This window comes from Agelaius tricolor, unplaced genomic scaffold, assembly GCF_023055355.1.
Source record: "Agelaius tricolor isolate 1412-34295 unplaced genomic scaffold, bAgeTri1.0.p SCAF_10, whole genome shotgun sequence".
Classification (NCBI taxonomy): domain Eukaryota; kingdom Metazoa; phylum Chordata; class Aves; order Passeriformes; family Icteridae; genus Agelaius; species Agelaius tricolor.
In genome coordinates, this window is record NW_027269270.1 from 3,965,411 (window position 1) to 3,990,090 (window position 24,680).

Sequence of the window (24,680 nt, forward strand, 5' to 3'; positions counted from 1 at the left end):
ACTGCTGTGGGGTGTATGTGAAGTTAGGGGTATTGCCAGCTGTGGTGTGCTGGCAGCTGCTAGGATCATAGATAAAAATAATTAACATTATATAAAAATTATAATTTTATATAGAATTTATATGTATAAATTTATATATATATTATTTCTAGGTATAAATATAAATCTATAATTGATATTTATAAATTATATCCTATAAATATAATTTTAAATTATATCTCTGTCTGTCTTCTGTAGTTTCCTTCCAGAATATCTCTAAATATCTAAACCTTTTCAGTGCAAGAAAATGCACAAAACTATTGCAATTTAAAATATAGCCTTCAAAATATGGACTTGGATGGATTGGTGTCAGAGACATTACATTTGCTGAAAGAGAATTTATTTCAAGGTTAACATATCTATGAACAATTGTGTCCTACCGAGAGCTATAATAGAAAATCCTGGAAGTCAGGCTGTCAAAACTAAAGTTATTTTGATGAGGATTTCCACAGAAAAGCTGAGATAATGTAGCATATCAATAATTTACTTTAGACATTTTGATTTGTATTTATTAATAAATGCAGCTTGCATATGTAGCTTCCACAGTAATTAAATTGTAATGCTGAAGGAATGGAAAAGGTGATGGGCCTTTGGCTGAGAGCAAGGGGAACATGTCATGTAAGCTTAAAATATTGCTAGTCTTCCAGAAGCCATTAACTATAAACAATGGAGGCATTTTGATTGCATTTTAAGGAGGAAAAATACCCGACCTTGAAAAACAATATATAACTTTGTGGGGAAAGAAACAAAACTATACACTGGAAACTATTACAGCTCCACAGAGGAACTAATGTATGTGCTTCTCCAACATAATCTTTCCTACATCTTAGTTAAATATTCCTCACCCTTCTGCAAGCCTGCCATTCTGTTTCTATTATTCTAATGTACCCTATACTGTCTCACATTGCCTTTGTTTTAGTTCTATGGTGTTGGGCTAAAAATCCACTTTGTTTGATACAGTGCTTGACAGATCCCATATATTTGTACTTGGGGTCTTCCTGCTTGGGAACAAACTTTGTCTTTGGAAAGACTTTGTGGTATCCAAACATCTACATCTAAAAGCAGGGAAATCTGGAAGTCTCTTCCTTCTCCAGCTGTTTAATTGTAGAAAACTTTTGATCTTGTGGGATGAAAAGGGCCTCAGAGCTGAAGAGCTGACTCATTTCATTAACGGATCTGAAATCGCTGGCACTGCAGAAACAGGATACAGTTAATGGGATTAGTAAGGTTCTGCCACAAGTACATAAAAATACAGCTTTAAAATTATTCTGATAATCATAGAAATGCTTCATAAGTAACTTTGTAAGGCAATATTCAAACAGCCTTACAAAAAAGCTAAAGAGATTTATTATTTTATCTATATAGGTAAATGGGAATTTGGGGTCTAGAACAAAACCAGGTTGATTGCCATGGTAGAACAATTTTATTTCTTCTAACAATAACCTTTTTTAAATGAGTAATTTTGTATGAGTTGATTCTGGTGATATCCTGCCCACAAAAAGTCATTCTGGAGCTTACATTTAAACTCAGCTGTACTGAGATATGATAACCAGTAATCAACAGTGGTTTGTGATGTGGCTGGGATTTTTTTAGCTACCTACTTTGAAGATTCTATCAAAAACCTTAAGCATGCCTTAGTCCACCTTTTAAGAAAAGTAGGCAGAAGAATAAGCATCTTTCTAGGACTGCAAAGCAGATACAGCAGATAAAACTCGATGTTATTTCTTCTCCAAACTCTAACTTTTTAATCATATGCTCCCAAGAATGTGCTTTGAAGGATGAATAGCCAAAATACATTTCTTGCATATACACCAAATGTATGTAAAATATAAGTGCAAGGAAATACTTCCACACATGGACACAGGCTTGGTCTTTCCATTCATGATGATGGCTTTTTAGTGAAGAAAAAAATCAAGATTAGTGTTGATCTCTTTGCCTTATGCAACAAAGCTTGTATATCACCATTTGAGGGCTGCTTGGAAGGCTGCAAGTCTGAATCAGTTGCACCATTAGGCTGCAGGAGAAAGACTCCAGCTCACACACATGTTCTTCTTTCTTCTTTCTTTTTTTTTTTTTTTCCTTTTTGAAATGGAACATCAACAACAGTTCAGCGGAGCTCAAAATTAAAGCTCAGGAGCGATCGGTTGAATCTCAAAAAATTGCAGGGGGGAAATAGAGTGAGAAATTAGTTTCTTAATATTGACATGATACTGCAACCTTCATTATAAATAAGATTGTCAGCTGATATCACTTCAGTTTTACATATGGATTTCTTATGTCTGAGTGGATCATGAAAATTTCCTCACAGTCCAGCGAAATCCAAACAGGTCTGGATGAAATGGGTTAATATTCATTAAACAAGGCCTTCCTGAAGGAAAGTGAATGCTTGCACTGCTTCTACCTGTGATGCCTGAAAACCCTTCTAAACAGATAACTCTGTTGGTAATGAACTAAATTGGCTGTGTGTCCTCCATTTGAAGTTGCAATTGCCACTGTTTTTTATCATTTCTCTCCTTAAGCCAATGTAAAGATGTTGAGGACTTGTTTGACTGCTAAGTGAATTATTTTATCTCTATGCACACATATATATATGTTAATATATATATTTTAGTATACAGAGCATATGATGAATTTTTTTTAAAAAACACATTATTAGTTTTTGTCGTTTTACAGGAGAAAAATAGGGCTGAAATTAAATGCAAAATTGGGATAGAAATATGAAAACTGCAGAGTAGCTTAGTCCCCTCACGTTCCAGACTACTGCCAAGACAGGCCATTCAGGAATATCCCCTGAAGGACAAATATTTTATAGCTATGACAAATGCCTAAATAGCTAGTAAGGTTTTTTTATACTTTATCTGTCTTTCCTTCATTATGCAAAAAAATGGGGGTATTCCTTCCCTGGGTGGATTAGCAACAAACTGGGATTCTGTGCAGGAATGATTTCTATTTCCTTGAGTACATTCAATATGAGATTATTTCCTTTCCCCACCCAATGCAGAGTAACAAGGGCAGGATATGAAAAGAGGGCAAAGTAATTTATTAAGCTTGCCATGAAAATTCTGTGCAATTCCCAATGGTGTGCTTGTGACAATTCTTGAAATAGATGTTTCTGATTCAGAGTGGTTTGCATGGGGATCAGACCTCTGTGGTTATAGGAGCTGGTTATGAACTGAGTTTAGATGTGAAGAAAATGTATTTTTCCTACCCCTTGGTGCTGGCATAGCAATATTGACCCTCTCCTCATTGAGAGTGAGTTATAGAAAAGCTTCTGAATTTTCTCCAAGATGTTCCAATGAGAACAACACATCTTTAAATTAAATTTTGACACTTTTCTATCCAACAGACCTCATGTAAATCTCAGTTGGGTGCAGGACTCTCCTGACTGGCAGTGCCCTGTCTCAGTGCTGCATCACTCACACAATCTCTGTCTTTTCAGGCTGTTTTCACTATCCCAAAGTACAGTTTTAGTGTGTGAAGTGTACCTTCTGTCTGTGCTCTGCGTTTTCTGTCTGTTGTTTGTGTCTCTTGAGCTGTCTGAACAATTGAGAATTGCAGAATAACAGACTGAGGCTGAAGGCACATCTTGTTCAACCCCCTAATTAAAGTTTTTGAAATGTTCCTTCACATGGAGTTGGCAATGCTTTTTTTTCTCTCTGCCCAGAACTCCCTTCAGTTTCTCTGTGTCTGTCTGGGTTGCATCAGGTGCAATATGGTAAATTTGGGTTTGATGGAAGTTGTCAATGGAAGGCATTTAATTAGCTGTGTTGTCCACAGAATAAAGTCTTTATTAATAGGGTGTAAAATCACAATAACATTCTTAGCTGTCATATTCATTTACAAGTTTATAACTAATTAGCTGTCAGTTCTCAGCCTTAGGCCCTGTCTTGCACACTCCCAGAACATTTTCCTTTTTCCAAAATACTGTTTCCAGTAGACCTCTTCTCTCAGGCATTCCCAATGTGCTAACTGGGGGGAGTTTACACCTTCATTTGGTTATTAGTTAACTAATTTACCTGTTCACTTGTTAGTTTGGATGTTTTTCCCACTTTTTCTAATACTTCACGAGTTTTATATCTGAAAGGTAAAGTTTGTCGCAGACATCTTTTATGAAAAATCCTTTCCTTAGGATTTTTCCTCCTGAGAAGCTGAGAGGCCTCAGGAACAAAATGTAAACAATGATTATCTGCTGCTGTGGAATGCAACAGGTGCATCTGTGATTGGCCCATCTTGGATGTTTGTAATTAATGGCCAATCACAGCCCAGCTGGCTCGGACAGAGAGCAGAGCCACAAACCTTTGTTATCATTCTTTCTTATTCTATTCTTAGCCAGCCTTCTGATGAAATCCTTTCTTCTATTCTTTTAGTATAGTTTTAATATAGTATATATCATAATATAATAAATCAGCCTTCTGAAACATGGAGTCAGATCCTCATCTCTTCCCTCATCCTGGGACCCCTGTGAACACCGTCACAAAAGTTCTTCCACATTTTTTGAGCGAGACCTTTTCTACCTCTCATTGTGCAGCTCTGAGCTTTTATTTAGGATAGTTGCCACATTAAAAAAAAAAAAAAAAAAACAACAAAAAACGCCAAAACAAACAAAAAAAAACCCCCAAAAAACCCCAAACATAAGAGCTTTTTACTCCTGGTATTTGCTGTCTCTTTCTTGGTTTTGTTGAAGGACATTTCCCATTGTTAAAATATAAGTGAGTGATGAACAATGAGTGATGTACCTGATGGTTTTTAACCTCCTAGAAGCTGGTTAGACATGAAGTGTTTTCTCAGGAAGGGGAGAGGAGGCCAGGCAGGGTGGGATATGTGGAGCTGGAGGTGGTTTTGTGACTTCAGCTTTGGTGACAAAGACAATGGATTTATTAATGGTAGTGGTTTCTAATTTTAGTATGATCTTTATATTTCCCTGACTGTATGAGGCACCTAGAGACAATATAGATTGCAATTATTTTTGTAGCAGAGTAACAGGCATGTGGAGATGCAAACAGATTTATTTCCCAAGTGTCTTGTCTTTGAATAATGCTTTTCCATCTGCATATCATTGATGCTTTTTCTGCCCAAAAAACCCTTATATTATTCCTCTATTTTCAAGTCCATAGGATCTTTATTGATTGTTTTTCTACTTAAGTATTTGCAGGTCTTTCCAGTTTATGAATTTCAGTACTGTGCAGTTTGCAGGCTCCAAGAGACCCATACTAAAGACAGCAGCCAGTTGTATAAAGCTACATTAGCCCTGCTGCTGTTACATTAATGAACTTTACTGCATTAATGAACATTACTGGCATCCCTGCCCACAGCAGAGGGGCTGGAACTACAAGATCTTTAGTCACTTCCAACCCAAACCATTCTGTGGTTCTAGGATTTATTATACTAAAATATTAAATGACTTTTCAGCCTGTCTTTATAATGTACTTCTAAACTAGAAGGTGATTTCAGACAACTTGGAATTTGAAAAAGACCTTTAAAAAAATTCAGGTAATTTTCCACATAAAACAATGACAAAAGTATTACCTCACAAAGCAGCAGAATTTCTTCAGGAATTTGAATCTCTTTTATTTCTTCTGAAAATTCTGTGCCTGATGGCAACAGAACTGGTAACCTTTTTCAGTGTGACTTCATCTTTTAGAAGAAATAACTTTAAAGTTCAGTTTTAAATAGCCAGGAATCTGAAGCCCAGCACTTGAAGATTGCATGGTACAATCCAGCATTGCAGGCACTGCAGCCTGTCCATCCCCTTGCTCTTTATCCCTGTGTTTTATCCTTAAGAAAAGCGGTCAGAGAAAATATTTCTTTTTTATTAAACAATAGAAATAAGGGATAACACTGCAATCAATTTACTGCAGCTGGTTTTGTATTAGGTAGCGTAACACTGCTGACTTCTGTGGATGCCTCTGAAAAGCCTTTCATATCCAAAGATTGACTCCAGGCAAAGGTGAAAACAAAAGCAACAAAGCAAAAGGAAATGATGAGTCTATTTTCTGAGAGGAGAGGTGGGGAAAAAAAAAAAGATTTTCATTATTAAATTTAGCAGGCTAGGACAGGAAAGGACTATTTTCAGAAAAAATGACTTTTCATCCTCCTGACTTTGCTTTACTCAGAACATTTTTATTTCTTCAGTAGTAGAAAGCAATGCCAAGGAATATTTTATCCATCAGGTTCATGATCCTGAAGGTGCAGCTTTCCAGTGGCCACTAGGTCTGAGATACAGCAAAATCAAGTGCCTAAAGACAGAGGTCAGCCTGGGCTTTGCCATCATCCTTGCTCATTTCTTGGTGTGTAATAAACATTTGTTCTGTGGTCAAAATGTGCCAGTGAAGGGAATATTGCACCTGATCTCAGAAATGCTGGCACTTGGCATTGGGATTCAGCCCCCTGAAAGGGAGGGAAAGTGTCAGGGAACAGGAAACCTCTGCTGGCCTCTCCTCGAGAAAATTAAGTCTCAGAAGTGATGCTGTGCATCTCTAACCACAGCCAGGACTCTTTGGTTTGTTTCTGGTTTTGTTTGCTTTGATTTATAGGGGTGGTTTTGGAGATTTGGGGTTTTGTTGAGGTTTTTTTAGTAGCTCAATCCTGATATAATTATTGGTCATCCATTAAATATTCATTGTCTACTGCTTTTGTTTTAGAGGATTTCTGCTGTATCAAAGATCTCTTTCTTCGAGATTGTGTCTTAAAGATAACTTTCAGTCTCTAAAATGAAGGGCTTAAAAAGGATACGTGGGGTAATCAATGCTACTTTGGTTGCTAGAAGTAATAGCTTATATTCTGACAGAGATTTCCACATTAATATTGGATGCCTGTAAGAGGATATGGCATTACAAAGCACAAAATTAAAATATCTATTTTATGCTGTCATTCATCTTAAATCTTCCCAGCTGAAGCACGTTGTATTTTAAAAGAAATTAACAAGTTACACATTTATTCCACCTGAAACATCTGTATGTTATTATTTCTTCCTAGCTGTTGTCTGAGGTTCCAGCTGAAATGAAGGCTTTCATAGATACTGAATTTTCACATAATAAGACACAGCACATGCCCAGTAAAATTTACAATAGGCTTCAGAGAATATGCACAAAAGGTCAGAGAAAGGAAGTGCTGTTATCTCAGTTTAATGAATAGAGAGCTAAAGTACAAAGAACACAAATAATTTCCTCACAACCACTCAGCAAGCCTACAGCAGGAATGAGAATGACACCTGCATCTTAAGAGAATCTGATGGCTTGATTAGCAAAGAACAAAAAAAAGCAAAAAAGCAAAAAAAAATTAAATTTCCTCTTTTTTATTAACTGGAATTGTTTATTGGAGTAGTTTGTAATTCTTACATGAAAGAAGGTATAGAAATAATAATAATGGTCATAACTTTAAAAGCATGCTGGCTTGGCTGAGGGATAACACTGGGAGGAACTCTACTGGGATGGATTTTTGCATTTAATCTCCAGGTATTTCTTTTAAAGGACAATTCTGATAGCTACTAGCAGATGCTGTTGGTAGTCTGACTTTTGTAATTGTGCTGATCTCTCTGTACCATGTTTTGTTAAAAAGTAATGGATGTTCCCTTTCTATGAAAACTGGATTTTAAAGAGAGTCACTGCGTCTTTGCTTCTGCCACATGACTTGAACAGTAGAAAACTTAATGTTGGATATGGTTTTTTGTGGTATTTAATGTTGGATACAATTTTTTGTGGTAGTTAATGTTGGATTTGGTTTTTGTTTGTGATCAGAAGGCTTCCAGCACATGGATGGTCAGCATGGTCACCCCACGTCTGAACTGCTCATCTTCACGTGCAGGCATGAGGTGGGCAGCAGAGATTGTCTTAGGTGTCCTTAATTCCAGCAGAGCATCAATTTATAAAAAATCTTAAAAGGTAAAGTTCTTCAGGTGTTGCTTTATGTTTTCCCTGTGATATTGCTTCTTCCCTGAAATTACCATTTTTCTTCTCTCTTAAATGCTCCAGGGAGCTGTTTAACAGGTTGACTCCTATCCACAAACAAGCACATTCTATTTCAGCACAAACACTTCATTTTCTGTTCAGCACAATAGGCATGGCAGGAAAAAAAAAAAGGAGATTTTTATGGTGGAGCAACCCTCATGTCAGACACCTTACTCTGTGTTTTCCAAGTGCATTGCATGTGAAGTCCAAGGTGATGACAGATACTCCTGGTGGAAAAATTGGCTTTGAGTTTCTTTTTTGTTACCAGAGACAATTCCAGTGACAAGAAATGAGCAGATGTTAAGGGGTCTGCCCAGTGTGTGACATTTGGGAGCTGCAGAAAGGATGAGGCTGTGAGCAGGGGGGAAAGCTGAGTGCTGAAATAGAAATACCTGCTGGTGGCAGCCAGTGCCTTTCCTCAAAGAGGGGAGCTCAGGAAACCTATTTTTCACTGCCAACAAAATCATTCTCCAGTGATTTTCTGTAGTAACACTTTCCCAAGTCAAGCTAGCTCAGTGTGAAGCTCCCCCTTCTGAAAAATGGAAAGGGTGTCAAGAAGTTTGGAGATATTGATCCATGATGGATGGTAGAAAAGGGTTTAGTGAAGTACTTAGGTACTTAAAATACACAAAACATTGCTGGAAATTAAGGCAGCATTTGATAAAAGCAGGGGTGGCCTTTTTAGTCCTTGCTGAGTAGAGCAAACAAATCTGTTGGATTTTCTGTGGATTTTCTCACTGGCTTTTGAACAGTATCCACAGATAAGGAATGAAGTCCATGACAGTGACTGAACATATCTAACCCCTCAGGATTTCAAAACATCAAATAAATGATGCAAATCATGGATTTGATGTAATAATTTGAGTTATTAATACAATAATCTTGTTTTATACATGATGCAGATGTGCAGTTGTGGAGAAGCTCAGATTACTGGGATAACACTCCCTGTGCTGGTGCATGGTTACTGTTCTGGAGATCACCTAGGACATGCAAGGAATTCCTTCTCTGAGGTGGTAAAAAATACCCTTGATCTCTGCACTTACAGCAGGATTTTCTTTTTTAAACATAAGACAGCATCAAAACTATTGCTATGAGAATCTATTTACATTCATGGGATAAAAATACAATCTTCTTTTAATATTCCCTTTTTCACCCCCATAGGTGTCATGCCATAATCTGCTTAGCCTTTGTTTTCCCTCTAATCTGGTGTGGAAATAAATCCTTTTCTCAGAGATATCCCTAGTGCTAGGTAACTTAGGCAATGCCTTTTTTTTTGCTTTTAAATCTGTTAAAGTGCTCACCTGAGGTAAAATTCAAAGATATCAACCCGTTTAAAAGACATTAAAATTAAATGGATTTTTCTTCATTTCTAAGTGTTGTACTTGATACATAATTATTTTTCCCCTAAAAAGTATATTTTCTCATTTCCTATTAGAAGCAAGAAATTAATTTAGCAGTGTGAATAGAGAGTTTGGAGAATAAAAGGGACCCAAGTCACTAAGGATCATTTCCTAACTCAGTTGTAGAATAATCATTCTGGAAATGGTGTCTGGAAACAAATCTGCTTATACTTTAACCAATATTCTCCCTTCTCCTACAAGGAGTAATGGCTTTAAAATGAGAAAGGACAGGTTCACATTAGATATGAGGAAGAAATTCATTATTCAGAGGGTGGTGGGGCACTGGCACAGGTTGCCCAGAGAATTTGTGAGTTCTTGCAAGTGTTCAAGGCCACCCTGAATAGAAATTTGAGCAACTTGGTTTAGTGGAAGGTCTCCCTGCCCATGGCAGGAGATTGGAATTGGATGAGCTTTAAGGTCCCTTCCAATCAAAGTATTCTATGATTCTGTGTGATTCCTCTGATTTTTCTTTTTCTCTTCTCCTGCTACTTAAATAGATTTATTTTTAGGTGCCTGAGTGTGGAGGGGTGGGGAGCAATAGAGTTGTTCTCTACCCAGTCTGCTAGTTTGTTTTTCTGGCTTTTTCCAACCTGTACACATGTTAAGGCCTTACAAGAGCAGATGGAGCTCCTGCTAAGACATTTCCTCATTGCCATGCTGGTTTTTAATCAGAACTTCTGGGCTCTCTGGCTACAGCCATCCTTATGGAATTTAACAGAATGGTTTCAAAGAGGAGAGCTGCTTTGAAGGAAGGTGTTTCAGCTATAACTGGTTCCATTCAAAGCCTCTGCTGTGTTATTCCATACTCTTTCTAGATGATGGGTAATTATTTGTAAAAGCATTTATTATCTAAGCTATCCATGCAGTATTTTCTGTAAAATCCACTTTGTTTTCACTCTTAGCATTTGTTTCTCAATTCTGTTCTTGCTACTGGGCCAGGTGAACTAGTGGTTAAGAATGAGTTTATAATTTCTCTCAGTGTATTCAGCCAAAAGTAGCTTTCTGTATTATGAGGGGAAAACTCCACTATAAAAATAAAAAAATATAAAACTGCATTATAAAATGGGACCAGACTTTAAAACCACATAAAGTACTCAAAGGGAATTAGTTCAATCTTTTAGTTGAATCCAGCTTACAGGTGCATTCCTTTGCTTTGACTTTTTCTTTCAGTGAGCAGACTGCTGGGGAGCTGACCTTCCTTCAGGTAAGTCACACATTATAGAAATTTAAAATATTAACCAAGAGAAAATAGACAAATGTACACGGACTGATGTGCCCTGAAAAGGGATCATGCAGAATTCCTCACTGAAAAGGATCTGGTCTTCATGGTTTAATTAACAGTGTTGCACAGACAAATTGAGGGCAAGAGAATGATGTGGCAAGTGAGAATTTCTCGTGCTCAGTTGTTGCACACGATGTATGCTCCTCATACATCCCATGAATGTAAATAGATAGTGGAAGGTGGTAATGGACAGGCTGCTGGCTCAGACATTAATCTTCTCAGCTACATCCATAAATGAAATGTCATGCCTAACAACTCCTCTTTTATTGGTATTTCATCTTAGCTTTCCCTGATTAAAATTAATGTCTGTGCATGTACGTATGAAAATGGGGATTAAAAGATCTACATATTCAGATGGTCAGAGATGGTTCTCACACACACAGAGCCCAGTTTCAAAGAACAGAGAGGAAAAAAAAAATCCAGCTGCAAAAAGTCAGAGCACCTGTTCTTAACAAACATGACAACCTGCCAAAATTTCATCTTGAGATGTGCTTAAGAGTGTGACAGAGATAACCTGAAATTACTGTGCACTGGGATAGCAAATTAAAATCCAGAAGTCAGCGAGGCCACAGGATATTGGATTTAAGACCATGAAGAGGTTGTCAGTGTTTTTGACATTTCATTGCTGGAAACATATCAGTGTACTCAACATGTGGATATATTTGAATGCTAAAGCTGGGTGAAAGGCTAAGTCAAATCCACAGGAAAATTTGGCACCACAAGCAGCTGAGCATCCTCAGTTCCAGTCAGTCGTGGGGGCCGTGGTTATATCCAAGTATATATGGAAGAAATATGGCAAATATTATTCCAGTGAAACAAAAGTGAGATGTTTTATTGAAGTTACAGACTGGCTTTGGGTCCAGCTTGGTGTGACTGCTCTGCTGGTGTAGTATTGATGGGAAGTAAAATGAAAGTTCCTCCCCAAGCTTTGCCATGTGCAGGGGTGGTGGGTGTTATCACTGGGGCTAGAAAAGAGACACAAGTTTTACACTGAGTTTTCCAAGTGTTGTGGGTTTGTTCCAGGTCTGTTCAGAAAACACACATTGATGTTATTTCTCTGAGCACAACTTAAATCCCTACGTTCTAAATCCCCTCCATTTTAGCTTGGCAATTAAGTCTGTTGAATTTTACTTGTCTCACCCTGCTGACTAATCAAGCTGAGCATTTTGTATGTTCTCATACTTTGATCAGCTTTGACTAAATCAGAGGCTTTTTAGAAGAATGCTTCAATAAGCTGTGACAGGAAGAGAAAATTTTAATGAACTTCACGTGTACAATTTTAGGGGTGTTTTGTGAATAACACTGTGAGACATGACTGACATGCTGAAGCATTTTGTCCTTTGCCTCATGGACTTGATTCAACTTTTTTGCCTTAAAAAGGGTGCTTTTCCTCATGAAACATAATCTCCCATCACTTCTGACCACAGATCCAACCTGTGCTCTCTGACAGTAAATACACAGCCTCATCAAATCCCTCATCTTCCCACGTTTCAGCAATAATTCTGAGGGAATCTGAATAAATTACCTCACAAATGGTACAGCTGCTCTCAAACAGCAGAACTAATGAATTGTCATGACTGGAGAGAGGGAGAGGTGCCTTGCATCTGTAATCCCAGACAGCTGACAGGATGGTGCCTGCATCAGGTTTAGTCACCACTGCTAATTACAGGCTGAGCAATTACAGCCACTCTGAGGTTAATGGCTGGTAAACACCTGGAGATAACTTACAGCAAGAGAGGCTTTGCCCTGCAGCTTAAAAAGGGGCTGGAGGGACACTTGGTGCTGCACTGACTGTCCAACCCCAAGCCTTTTAATATCCAGCCATTCTGGTTGCAAAGGCATTCTAAATACCAAAACTGGGGACCTTTCCCCATTAATTTTATATAGTTTTAAGCAGATATATATATATATTTTTAAACACTTTAAAGGCAAGGGTCCTCAGCTGGAAGAAAGAATTCAGTTATTATTCTCCTCTGTCAATTCTTCTCCTCAGCTAAATCTGTAATGTTGTAATGAAAAATGTCAGTGGTGTGATGCTTATACCAACAATAAAACTATTTGCTCTCTGTTTTTTATCTGAGGATACTAAATCTGACATGCCAGTTATATCTCCAGAGTGGGTTTGAGTGAGTAGTGAATACCAGCTCAGTCAGCAGAGTTTTAAATCAATCCTAGTGCTTTGTAAAAGCAGCAGGACCTTGTCAGCTTAGAAAATGTTAATGGACTATCTGGCAAGCATGACTTGAATTGCAATTTCAAACTTATGTTTTACTATACTCATCACTTTTGGGTTTTATTATTTCCTCTCAACAGTAACTCTCATAAATTCTCTGGTAAACCAGACCAAGTGGTTCATGCACAGGTAAACTAAGGTGATAAGTGAGAAAGGTAGGTAAAGGACATTAAAATACAGTAAATTTGAGTGGACTTTGAATTTGTAATACTGTACAAGCTTTTTTGCTGCTTAATATTTATCAGCCTGAGAATTTTGCTTCCAGACCTGTTGCAGTATTCATCCTTTCTGCTATCTAACAGAGATGGCAAAATCAAAAATCAATGTGTGCCTTGATACTCTGCTACTGACATGCTCAGACTCGCTTTGATATCCCCACTTTGGAAATAAAAAATCCAACAACAGGGAAAAAAACCACCACATGGACATTTTCAAAGCCACAGAAAGCTCTTTTCACTGATAAGCTGAAGGAAGTCAAGTTGTTTAATTTATCAAGATGACAACTGAGAGGGGATTTGATTGCTGTTATGTGAATAGTTTATTGTTAGCTAAAAGGAGGGATGGTGAAAGGGCCTCTAATTTTTCAGGGAAGAGCATGACACATTCTGATTTATGGACAAATTCTAATGACATACCCTGCTGAAATCTATAATCTTTTAAAAGTGATGAAATGAGCAGAGCAGTTCAAAGAGACAAAAGGCAAGTTCAATGTTCCTCTATCTTATCATATCTAACTTCTGGAAACAATACAGGGGGATATTGAAAGTGAAAATATGTGCAATAGAGGGTTAAATTCTTTATTTGAATACTTTATTACTCTTTGGTATATTTACTAGGGATTCTTTACCTTTTAAAAAGTGAAAATGAACACATAAGCTTGGGGTTCTGGGCTAGAAGTGTTTTTTTTAATTATCTGAAATGTGTACTAAGCGTGATATGTTGTCTAAGTAAAAAAAAAAAAAATTAAAAACCCAAAATTACTGCATTTGAATTTCTTTTTTCTTCTTGCTCTGTTCCAGTCAGTTCTGGTGGCATTTGAAGTGTCACACTATTTGTGTGTGAATGCAAAAGAATCTCAGTATTGGAGAACTGTCTAAAATTCATCCCAGATCTCTCAAATTTGGCTTCTGTGCAGAGAGATCTTCTGTGCAGACATCTTCAGGCACAGAGATAGTGTGAAAAACTACAGAATATCTTTTTATAGCTTCAAAATGAAAAATGTAAAGATAAAGCTTGGTAATTCATTCAAACTTTAAAAAGTCATGAATATGCTTACATTTAGGTCACTATTTACATATATGGAAACCTCTTAGAGGGAAAGCCTTTTTATGCATTCTGTTTGAGGCAAAAGTAAATTGCTGATAACTGTTAAAATTGCATTAAAAAAACCCCTTAAACCAGTTCATACTATGGCTACCCTGGTTCCCTTTTTAGAAGGAGCTTTCTTAGTTGTCTTGTGCAAATCATTTCACAGTAGATCCCCTTGGATTTTTTTGGAACCGAACTGTGTAGTATGATAGACAAATGCCCACAATTTTGCAATTTACTCTATGTGGTTTTGAAGTCTGGTCCCATTTTATAATGCAGTTTTATATTTTTTTATATTTGTTTTTTTTTAATTTTTTTTCGTTCAGAATTTTGTCTGAAATGATCTCTTGTAGCTGAACTAATTCACATGCACTTGATTGAACAGAGAAATGGAGGATAACCATTCCTTGTGCTCAACAGTCCTAGCTGGAAGGGCCATTCACAAAATTACCCACCCAAAAATCTGAGCTTACATCTCCTAGGACAGAAGGGAGCTTGTGGTCATGGTCCCCAAGGAAGACCCAACTCTGCCCTGGGACAGGGGGCCAGGAGCCAACATGGCCTAAGAGCAACAAGTCACAGAGGCACTTTGTATTTGTATTTTCCAGGTTCAGAGTGGATCCTGGCACAGGATCAGGGCATCCTGCCTTCCCAGTGGCTGCTTCCACCACACTCACGTGCAGCCACACAAGCTGCAGAGGAATTTGGCACAAATAACCCCCTGCAGCACATGGAACAAAGCTCTGCTTGTCTGGTGTAGAAGGATTTATAAGTGCATGTTAAGCAAAAGCATTTTAACACATTAAAAAAAAAAAAACAAAAAACAAAATAACTCAAGGACATGTTGCATGTTCAGATAATAATGATAAAAGAAATGCTTGGATGGAACAAAATCTTGTAGTAATGCCTGTAAAACCCCCTGGCACTATGAGCTTTTGAAGTGTTTCACTCCAGTTTGCATTTATGCTAATGAGCACTTGAATATTTCAGTGGTTTTGTGTGTTTGCTTCAGCCTGACCCAATAGTATGCTTTTAAGATCTTATGCCTGGGATAAAATCATGCCTTTTGCCCACTCTTGGAGCAGATGCTCCTCATTCCTCAGTTTGAGGAGTCCCTGGGACCAAGCCTGCTTGCAGTGTGGTGTTATTTTCTGCCACAGATGGATGGGGCTGCTGCTGTTCCAGGCATCTCTCAAATGGTCAGTGGGATGATGAGACAAACACCTGTTTGTTTGCAGTCTCTATAATCTGTACCACGTTTGCAGATGGTGCCCTGCACAGTTCTGTGAGGTATGTGCTAAATAGCCATGAATGACTTGGAAGCAGTGCTGGAAAAAAATATTGACATTAAAACTTTCAGCAGTTCCACTCCCATCAGATTTTTAGACCTGGCTGAGCACAGAAAGGGGAGGATCTCAAGATTGCAAATGTTCTGGGGCTGCTAACGTGCCATTTTTCAGCTTTGAGAGAAGTCTTGTGTAATACAGAAATGAAGAGGTTTACCCAGCAGAAAATAAGTGTTGCCACTTTATTGTTTTTGGCAGGAGATGGTGGTTCATCATTTGGACACATCAGGTACTTTCCTTGTGACTATCATATAATTTAAAATGACAGTGCTTTAAATGGAGACAAAATGACAAAGCACTGATCTGTGGTGGAAGTCTAGCGTGGAGAGAGAGCTGCAGCCAGGCAAAATTATTTTGAAAGGGAGTTGGAAGAGCACTTTGCTATGGGTTTATGTATTTACTGGGCTTTGTCTGTGCTGATTCACTAGCAGGGACCCAGGAGCTGTGAACCTTGACATGAATGTCTCCAGTTTGTGGGGTATTGTGTCCATGGCTCTCTCTGCTCCAACATTTTGAGAACTTGTTTATACAACATTGTTCATCCCTGTGAAAACTGCTGAAATCAAACCTGGTGCATTTGCTGTGGCTGCAGTACTCATGGCCATCCACTTAGTAAAGAAAGAAATTCATGCTTAAAACTCACTGGCTGGTTTGTGAGTTGCTTTTGAAATTCTCATGCAGCAGAGAATTTGCATTTTGGCAATATATGTTCAGCTGAACTTCCCCAGCCTTAGAAATTCCTGGGAGTGCTCAGTAGTTGTCCTGTGACAAGCACTGTGAGCTGGTCAGTGTCAATAGCTGATGGCAGGAAAGTATCCATGTGTCTGGGAATTCACTGCTGCCTTCAGCAATCCATAATCCTACACACTTTTTTTTTTTTTTCCTGAGGGACTTGAGTGCATCTTAGAGGATGAAAGTGAAGATAGATTTTGTGGCCCCCCCCCCAAAAATTTTTTTTTGTAGGAAAATAGTGTATGTTATAAATATAGTGATTATATGAATTCTAGTAAAATTCCATCTAAAACACATTCCATTCAGCAAGGACTGAAGTTAAATTGATGCCTTGTGCAGGCTGACCTAGAACAGAGGCTGGGCAGAGTTAAAGAATAAAGTAGGGATTTATTAAAAGGCCTCAATGGATGCACCTTGGGCACCACAAGAGCCCAGCCAGGGCTGCACCCAAGATGAACCAAAATGGTCACAAAATGGACACCTGGTCACAGGGTCTCTCACTTTTATAAGTTCTGCTCCATTTGCATATTGGAGTTAATTGTCCAGTTACAGCTTTAGCCCATGCAGTCCCACCCTTCTTGTTTTTCTCTCTTCAGTCCCCGTTGTTTATGCTCTTGGGCCTGAGATTTGGATCATTTGTCCTTGGTCCCCAGCTGGAGAAGGAATTGTTTTGTCTCCCTGCTCACCATCCCCTAATATGAAGCTCAGAATTACACACTAAAGCAGCACAGAATCTGAAAAATATAAAAGCTAAAACCTGAGGCATCAAAATGAGATTCTTGAAGTGTACAAACACGTTCCAGAGGAGTGTTAATAAATGATATTACTATCTTAGAAACTGGAGCTATTGCTAAAATGGAACACAGCTGTTTAAACTGAAATTAATAGACAGGCATCGTGTGCCACTTGATTTTTCTTAAGTCATTTTCACTACTGTTCCCAGGAGAGGCTGTGAATGTGGGATTGATTTACAGTGAGAATGAGGCCTGGGATTATCCTGCTCTTCATTTTACCAATGGGTTTCCTCTAAAAGAATTCCTGCCCTTCTTTCCCACCCCATATCCCTGTTGGGCTGCCAGGGAAGCCCATGTGGGGAACTGGAGGAAGGTGTTCAAACAAATCCCCCGGCTTTAACACTCAGCCAAGGGAATTTTTTTTGTGCTGCCCCTGTTACTCATTGTAGAAATCACTAGTACTCATGCCCCTTTTCTCTGGTCATTTAGGAGATGGGAATTTTCTGGCTGACTGGATGGTCTGTGCTTGTGGTTTACAGGTTGGAACAATTCAGTGCCTATAACCAACTATAAAATGCCACAAATGGAACAATATCATGACTGGAGCTACCCAGTGTCCTTCAGATTAACTGGCTCTGTAAACACTGCTGTCCTGGTGGGAATTCTAAAAGGCAAAGCCAGCTCCTGTGGATGGTGGGAGCTTGGTCAGCAAATTACATAATGGAAAGAAAAACCTTTTGTGCCTGGGAGTTGTTCTATGGCTGCTGCCATAGAACAGTTTGAACTTCTCTCATGTTTTTTGTGATTTACTTATATTTCTATACAAAGATAAACTGCCAGCCCCCCAAAAGGGCCCATACATGCCCCTTTGGAACAAAGCATTAAATCCCCAAACCATCTGTGCTGCAGGAGACTCAGATTTGCCAAGTACTGCTTCAAAACTCAGGCTGGTGAGACTGGTCAGTGATGCACTTCAGAAATTTAAAATTTCTTGCTTCTACCTTGCAGCCTGTGGTTTTAATCTTCTGTGGAGCTGTGCTGAACAGAGCAGCTGGCCTGTAATTGGGGGAGATTGCTGCAGCCATTTATCTCTGTGGGTGTTACTCCTGTTCTCAGCATTATTGCAGTTAAAATGGTTATCATTATCATCCATAGTGTCTTCCTAAGACAAAAATAAGCATGTGCCACTTACCTTTTCAGTGTTATTGAATCATTTTTGAATCATTTCAGTATAGAATGATTTACTTATTTTTCTCCTTGGTTTTTTTCCTGCTGATCCATGACCATAGCCCAGGAGCAGTTGTGCATTGTTATCACTCTCATGCTATTTAGCAGAGAGAAGAAGGACCTAAATAAACTTAAAGGTTTCTGATGGCCATGACTGGAGTGTCGAAATCATTTAACAATCAAAAAAAAAATTATTTTATAACTGTGTGTCCAAATTCTACATGTTATTCAGCTCTTGTTACACTGCCTGCTTTTCATGCCATGTTATTTACTGTTTCTTCTAACTCTGAATGGCCCTGGGCAGGGGCCCCTTTTGTTAAGTCAGTCATTTCCTAACTCACAAAATTGGGAAGCCATAGTGGGTGGTCAGAGTTCAGGTGAGTTTTGGCAGAAGGCTTGTACTAACAGATTAGGGCATGAAAAGTCTGATTTCAATTATTATCTTTAGAAAATATTTCTAGTGGGACCTTATATGGTCCAATTATCAGTCTGGGTGTGATCTGCATCCTGCCAAGGTTAATAAGGGTGTTTCTTGTGCCTTTGGTGAACTTTAGCATCCTCATCCACTAAGTGGGGCCATTGCTGTCTTGTTTCTCCTCTCTTTCTGTCTAACAAACTGGCAATGCCTAATGTACACTTAGGAAAAACAAAACACTTGTGGGTGTGGCAGCACACAAGTAATGCCATTAATGCAAGAAGAGAAACCTTCTGAAGGTCAAGTTACCACACATCCAAACTCCAGAAAGCATTTGTCATGCCCTGGTAAATGAGCTGAAATCTGACCCATCTTGGAGAAGAAATCACCACAGAAAGAACACATTAGGATATCTCTTACCAAAATTCCCTGTGGAGCTGATTTCCTGGAAGCAGCCTTAGGTATGGTGTGGGTGATGGTGTTCTGGGAGAAGGTTTGTGTCTGAAAAGCAGCAGGGACCCCAGGAAGAGCAGGAAATGCAGCAGAGCTCACAGAGGGAGGGACTGCAGCTCCTCCTGACAGCTCAGGGGAAAGCTGGACCCCTCTTCAGGTGTGCCCTTCTAAATGTCAGCACATGGACCTCATTCTGAAAGTTTTAATGCCACTACTTTACATTGCAATATACAAATAATAGCAGCTCCATGAAGACTTAAAATAGGAAGGAAGAGAATGAGTAAGTCCTGATGTTGCTCCTATATTAGAGCACCTTGTACTGCCAACTCCATGTGAGTAAAAAATGAGAGCATTTGGCTGTTTCATAAAGCTAAACATACTTGGTAGTGCCATATCATAAAACCCTTGTCTCTTGGGTAGCTGGGTGTGGTAGTTGTGAAAGTGTCTGATTTATACAGGAATCCTCTGGGTTCATAACTTGTAATTGCTTTTATTACTTATAACTCAAGGCAGGTGTGCATAGAAAGGAATCAGTAATTTCTCCTCTAGCCACCTGATTTCATGTAACCCAGCCAAGGTCCTCTGCACACAGAAAGAAAGCAAAGCCCCAGGATGAAAACTCTGCCTGAGATTACCTGGAATTAAATGGTGAACACAAAAAGGGGATTAATAAGAAAATAGCTGAGGGCTGGCACAGGTCTTCTCCCCTGGAGAGAATCTAAGACACAGCCTTATACCCTGGTGGGTCTGCTCTGTGCCTCTTTAGCCATTTCTGTTTTAATGGTCTGTGCTAATGTGGGCTGGAACAAATGTAATGGATGTAGGGGGTAGGGAAAAAAAGCCCTTCTGCTCTAATGTTCAGTTTAAAGTGATTTTCAGAAAAAAAGGAAACTGAATATATCGTGCACAATACAGTTCTAGCTGAGGAAAGGAGCTGGCTTGGAAGAGAAGGTGGCTGAGACTGAAAGCAAACACAGCTCGAGAGAAATGTGAAGTGCTGTCTCATAAACTGTGTATTTCTCCTGCTCTGTCACTTTATTCATAATATTCTGTCTTTAAGGTAAATAAACATACAACATGGATATTTCTTTTCCATTTTTCTTTTGCCATGTGTGTGCTTTATTCAAACCATTTCTTTTCAACAGTGCTTTGTCTTTCTTTCCATGGCAACAAAGAGCCAAGGCTCCTTTGCAAAAGCAGTGCAGCCCTTCACACAGCACCCTCTCTTGTGCTAAGGTGGGGCCAAACCCACACCTGGAGTTAGGACTGCTGACATCACTGACCAATAATGATGATAATGAGGCAGTTCCTAGCAAGGCATTATTAATATGATGGTGTCACCCACAGCAAGTGATGCTCTAAGTTTTATTACGCTAAGGCAGCCTTAAAATTTTCAAATCATTTACAGCTTTATCACACTTTTTCAGGAGCTGTTATTGCTCAGCCATTCCTCCTTTTCATCCTCTTACCTTCTCAGATGAGAAAAGATCTTTGATGCTTCCATTTTCTCGCTCCATGAATGGATCAGAGAGCCCAAAATGCACAAGGCTTTGAAACGGGAGGAGCCCTGGAAGAGGGAGATTACAGTCAGATAGAAAACACTGCTCTGGTTCTGTAGTTGATATTTGTGAGCATAAAAGCATTAGGGAAAAGTAACAATGACATTTTTAGATAAAATAATAAAAGTAATAATAAAAAAAGTTAATTTTGTACTAAATACCACTGTAGTATTATGTCTTGCAGTGAATTTCTAACTATTGTGATAATCAGTTTTCTTTCCTGTAAAAGGATCCATAGTCTAAGGAGACTCTTGAGTGGCAGCCTAGATATGAGAAATGTTATTTGAATTAGGCATTCTTATCCATGTTTATAGTACTTTCCAGAGGCTCTCTCTCACTTTTAGGCCTTCTTCACAAAAGCACATGCAATAAAAATGTTACTACTGCCAGCTTGTATGCCTGAAAGGTCAATTCTTCTTTTTGTTCTAACTTTATCAGTTTCTTTAATAAAAGATATTAACTCTCTTCACAAACCTGTCTCACGGAGAGAAGAAAAATATCCCCAGCTCCAAAGAAAATATCACTTCTATTTAATGATTAAAACAAATCAGTGTGAGAGAGGACATAAGGCAGCTACCAGAAAATTCTGGTGAGTAGCAGACTATAAAAGCTTCAGTTTTCTGGCCAACCTGAATATTTTTGGTTTTGCTTTCTCAGTAAAACTGAGCACAAAAGAGCAAGAAATATTTCAAGGCCATGGTTCATACATCAAGAAAAGAATCTTTTCTGGGAGGGGACACCAACACCAAACTCACATCTCTCACTGCTGGAAGGGACTTTGAGAGCAAAGTCACCTTTGCTGAGGAGACTTTGGGAAGGTACCACTGGATTTACCAGGGGAAACTGATGGGAGGCCACTGCCTAAGGCCTCAAAATGAACGCACATCAAAATCACGGGAGATTATTACCAATGAGATCATTCTAATACTAACAATTTAACATGATTAATAACAAACAACAGTAATTGCATTTACATAAAATATAACCATTTTGGTACTGAAATAGTATTTTTTCTATGAAATATGGAAGTAGTTATTACTAATTAATAGCAACAAACAAAAACCCATTGCAATTCCATAAAATGTAACGGTAAATAATAATAACAAATTCAATTACATTCTCATACAATGTAACAACTATGATAGTACAACAATAATTAAGACTGTATAGTAGTAACAAACAAAAATTATTGCATTTCTATTAAATGTAGCAGTAATTAATGCTAATTAATAGGAACACTCAGAGACCATTACATTTCCATAAAATCTGATGGTGATTAATAGTAACAGTCATTGCATTTCTACAGATATAATTGTACAATGTTTAATCATTACATTTGTAAATAATATATAATATTAATAAAAGCAACGCTAATAAGATGTTAGCCTAGTGCAGGTAACCAGACCTGTGGTGTTTATACCATGTAGAACACAATTTTGTGTTGTGAATTTCCCAGTTCCAATTGTGAGCCAGTGCATTTTTGTTCCAGGTTCAAGGAAGAGCCAAGCCTGTGCAGGATTCATCAGCACAGTGTGCTCTGCATGGTCACTGCTTGATTATTCAAAGGTGTTTGAGGAAAATAAGTCTAAAGTTCAGCTTTGGGGGCTGATCATTCTTTCTGCACCATTAAAGCACATCATCTCATTTCTAAGTGGTGCTGATTACAACAATTCATGGGCAAGCACAGTCATTTTCTGAATGGAAGGGTGAGAGAAGTGTGACCCTGTCACAAAGCAAAGCCCACGCTGCAGTGAGTGCTGCTAACTAAAGGCTTGGGGGGAGCCTGGTTCCATGTGTGATTAAATGCATCTCATTGGTATAATGCCTTCACATTTAAACAGCTTAATTTTTAAATCACCAGATAATTGTGTAATTGTGGTATTTCTGTTGCCTGTGATGAATCAGGGTCTCCTGTCTAATGGTTCTGTGGAAATAAAATTGCCTGAAAGCAGCCCCGGCTCTGTTCTGTGATGTCAGTGTGGGGCAGGTAAATGATGTTTGACTTGGCAAATGCCCCTACAGCCACCAGGGCCACTTCACTCCTCATTCCAGGAAGGACATTACCATGACATGCCTGATGTGGTTCCACAGGCCAGCCAGCTGCTTCTGATTTCTCCTTGGAGCAGCTGTTTTGCAGGGTTTTGCAGCTGGGAAGCTGCACCATAGTTGTCAAAGGAAGGTCAATCCATTACAGACAGACCTGTTGGACTCTCAACAACAACAAAAAAAAATATACCCAAGGCATTTTGAATAAGCAGGCGAGTCTCAGTGTTCTTTTACGTCTTCCCATTTCACTAAAACACAAGCCATTTGCTAAATACGTATAATTTGAGTTGAATTGGTATAAATGCCTGTCAAATGTGGGGATAGCACCAAGGATGATAAGGAAAAAAAGAGCTAGATGTTACCAATTAAATACCAGCAGCAGATTTGGGAGAAACAGCTGGATTTGTGCTTTGCTGTTTGTGCTTTTCTTCGTCATATAGAATCTCCAGAGCCAAAAAAACCACAAGTAATTATGGGCAACTTCAGGTCATCTTTAATTCTTTCACTTCACCCAAATGGGACTTGGCACACAATTTTCAAATGCAGCCACAGTCTGCTGTGAAACTGCTCTGCCCCAGGCTATTGGCTCTGCTAAAGGCAAAGGAGAGAGGGACAGAAAAATGTGAGTTCAGGCCAGCAGAAAGAAAGATTTGCTGTGTCCCCTGTGCCTGTTCCATACTCAGCTCCTGGGCAGGGCTACGTGCCTCACACACAGGTACAGGGCAAAATTTGTGCCCAAAGATGCCACAAAGCCATGCTCAGCAGTGTGGGAAACCACTCTGCTCTCCTCAGCACCATCTAGGTCAGCAATGAGATGCACCACAGCAAATGAAACCACAGCCTACAACACAAACACCCCATGCAGCACAGGTCTAAAGCCACTACCACCTTCATGAGTCTGTGTAGGATTCATTTTTACCCTTTTCTTTCTGTTTTTTTAAGAATTTTTCTCTTTGGGCAGTCAGAAGCTTTTTTGCCAAAATCAAGTTCAATTTATTAAATTTATTTCAGTACCAGTATTTCAACCCAAATACGCATTGCCTTATCTTGGTGTTTTCTTCACTGATGTAAGTGAAAGATTTGCTTATAGTTCCTTGACTGTGGTGTTGTGAGGGTTCCCAGGATGAGGGGAGAGATGAGAATTCAACTCCATGTTCTCAGAAGGCTGATTTGTTATATTATGATATTATATTAAAAGAAATTATATACTAAAACTATACTAAAGAAAGAGAAGGGACACATCAGAAGGCTAAAAAAGAATGATCTTGAAAGCTCATGAGTGACTCAGAGTTTGACACAGCTGATGGTGATTGGTCATTAATTAAAAACAATTCACATGGACCCAATCAAACATTCACCTGTTGAGAAAAGATCTCCAGACCACACATTCCCAAGCAATCACATAATTATTGTTTTCATTCTTTTCTGAGGCTTCTCAGCTTCCCAGGAGAAGATCTGGGGCAAAGAGGATTTTTCAGAAAATATCATGGTGACACTTTAATTTTGTTAATCTAAACAAGCTTAGCAAAGCTATTTGAACATGTCTTTAACAGAGATACTTTCCTTCCTAGTAGTTTTTGTTATCCAGGCTAATAAAGGGATGTATATAGTTTCAAGAGGACTGTTAGCACTGCTCTAAATGAAAGCATATCAATGCCTTTTACAGTGTTTTTTTGGATTATGCCAGAAAACATAAATAAACATAAACAAGAAATGAAAAGTGCACTGGTTTTCTCTTGGCAGTGGCAAATGTATGGGTCACAGACACAGTAAGCCAAAACTACATCCAGGTCTCTTTTCTTTTTCTTTTTTTTCTCTTCTGTAACTTCCAAATGACAAACTGCAGAAGTTCTTGTCCCCTGGGACATGAATTTATGCAGCACATCTTGTGATAGTAGAATCCAAAGTACATTTCCTTGCATAATTAAGTTAATCTTATTTTTGTTATTGTACCTGTTGA

At 38.6% G+C, this 24,680-nt stretch overlaps 2 long non-coding RNA genes across 5 annotated transcripts in view; one reads left to right on the top strand and one right to left on the bottom strand.

Annotated features, from left to right (window-relative positions):
• The window catches only part of LOC139593504 (uncharacterized), a 70,994-nt gene that overhangs the window by 38,236 nt on the left and 8,078 nt on the right, over nt 1-24,680 (top strand). Inside the window, exons 6-7 of one of the 4 annotated variants that reach the window (XR_011680326.1) lie at nt 21,164-21,263; nt 22,164-22,625. The exons of 1 other annotated variant lie outside the window; for it this stretch is intronic. This is a non-coding gene — a long non-coding RNA (uncharacterized lncRNA). Of the gene's footprint in view, nt 1-21,163; nt 22,626-24,680 lie in introns of those variants that run through there. 2 more of the 4 variants (XR_011680327.1, XR_011680325.1) reach the window with 2 other exon arrangements.
• LOC139593505 (uncharacterized) lies at nt 886-22,796 on the bottom strand. The gene is made up of 3 exons (XR_011680329.1): nt 22,739-22,796; nt 20,585-20,682; nt 886-1,230 (listed from the first exon to the last, which is right to left on the bottom strand). It is a non-coding gene; the product is annotated as an uncharacterized lncRNA (long non-coding RNA).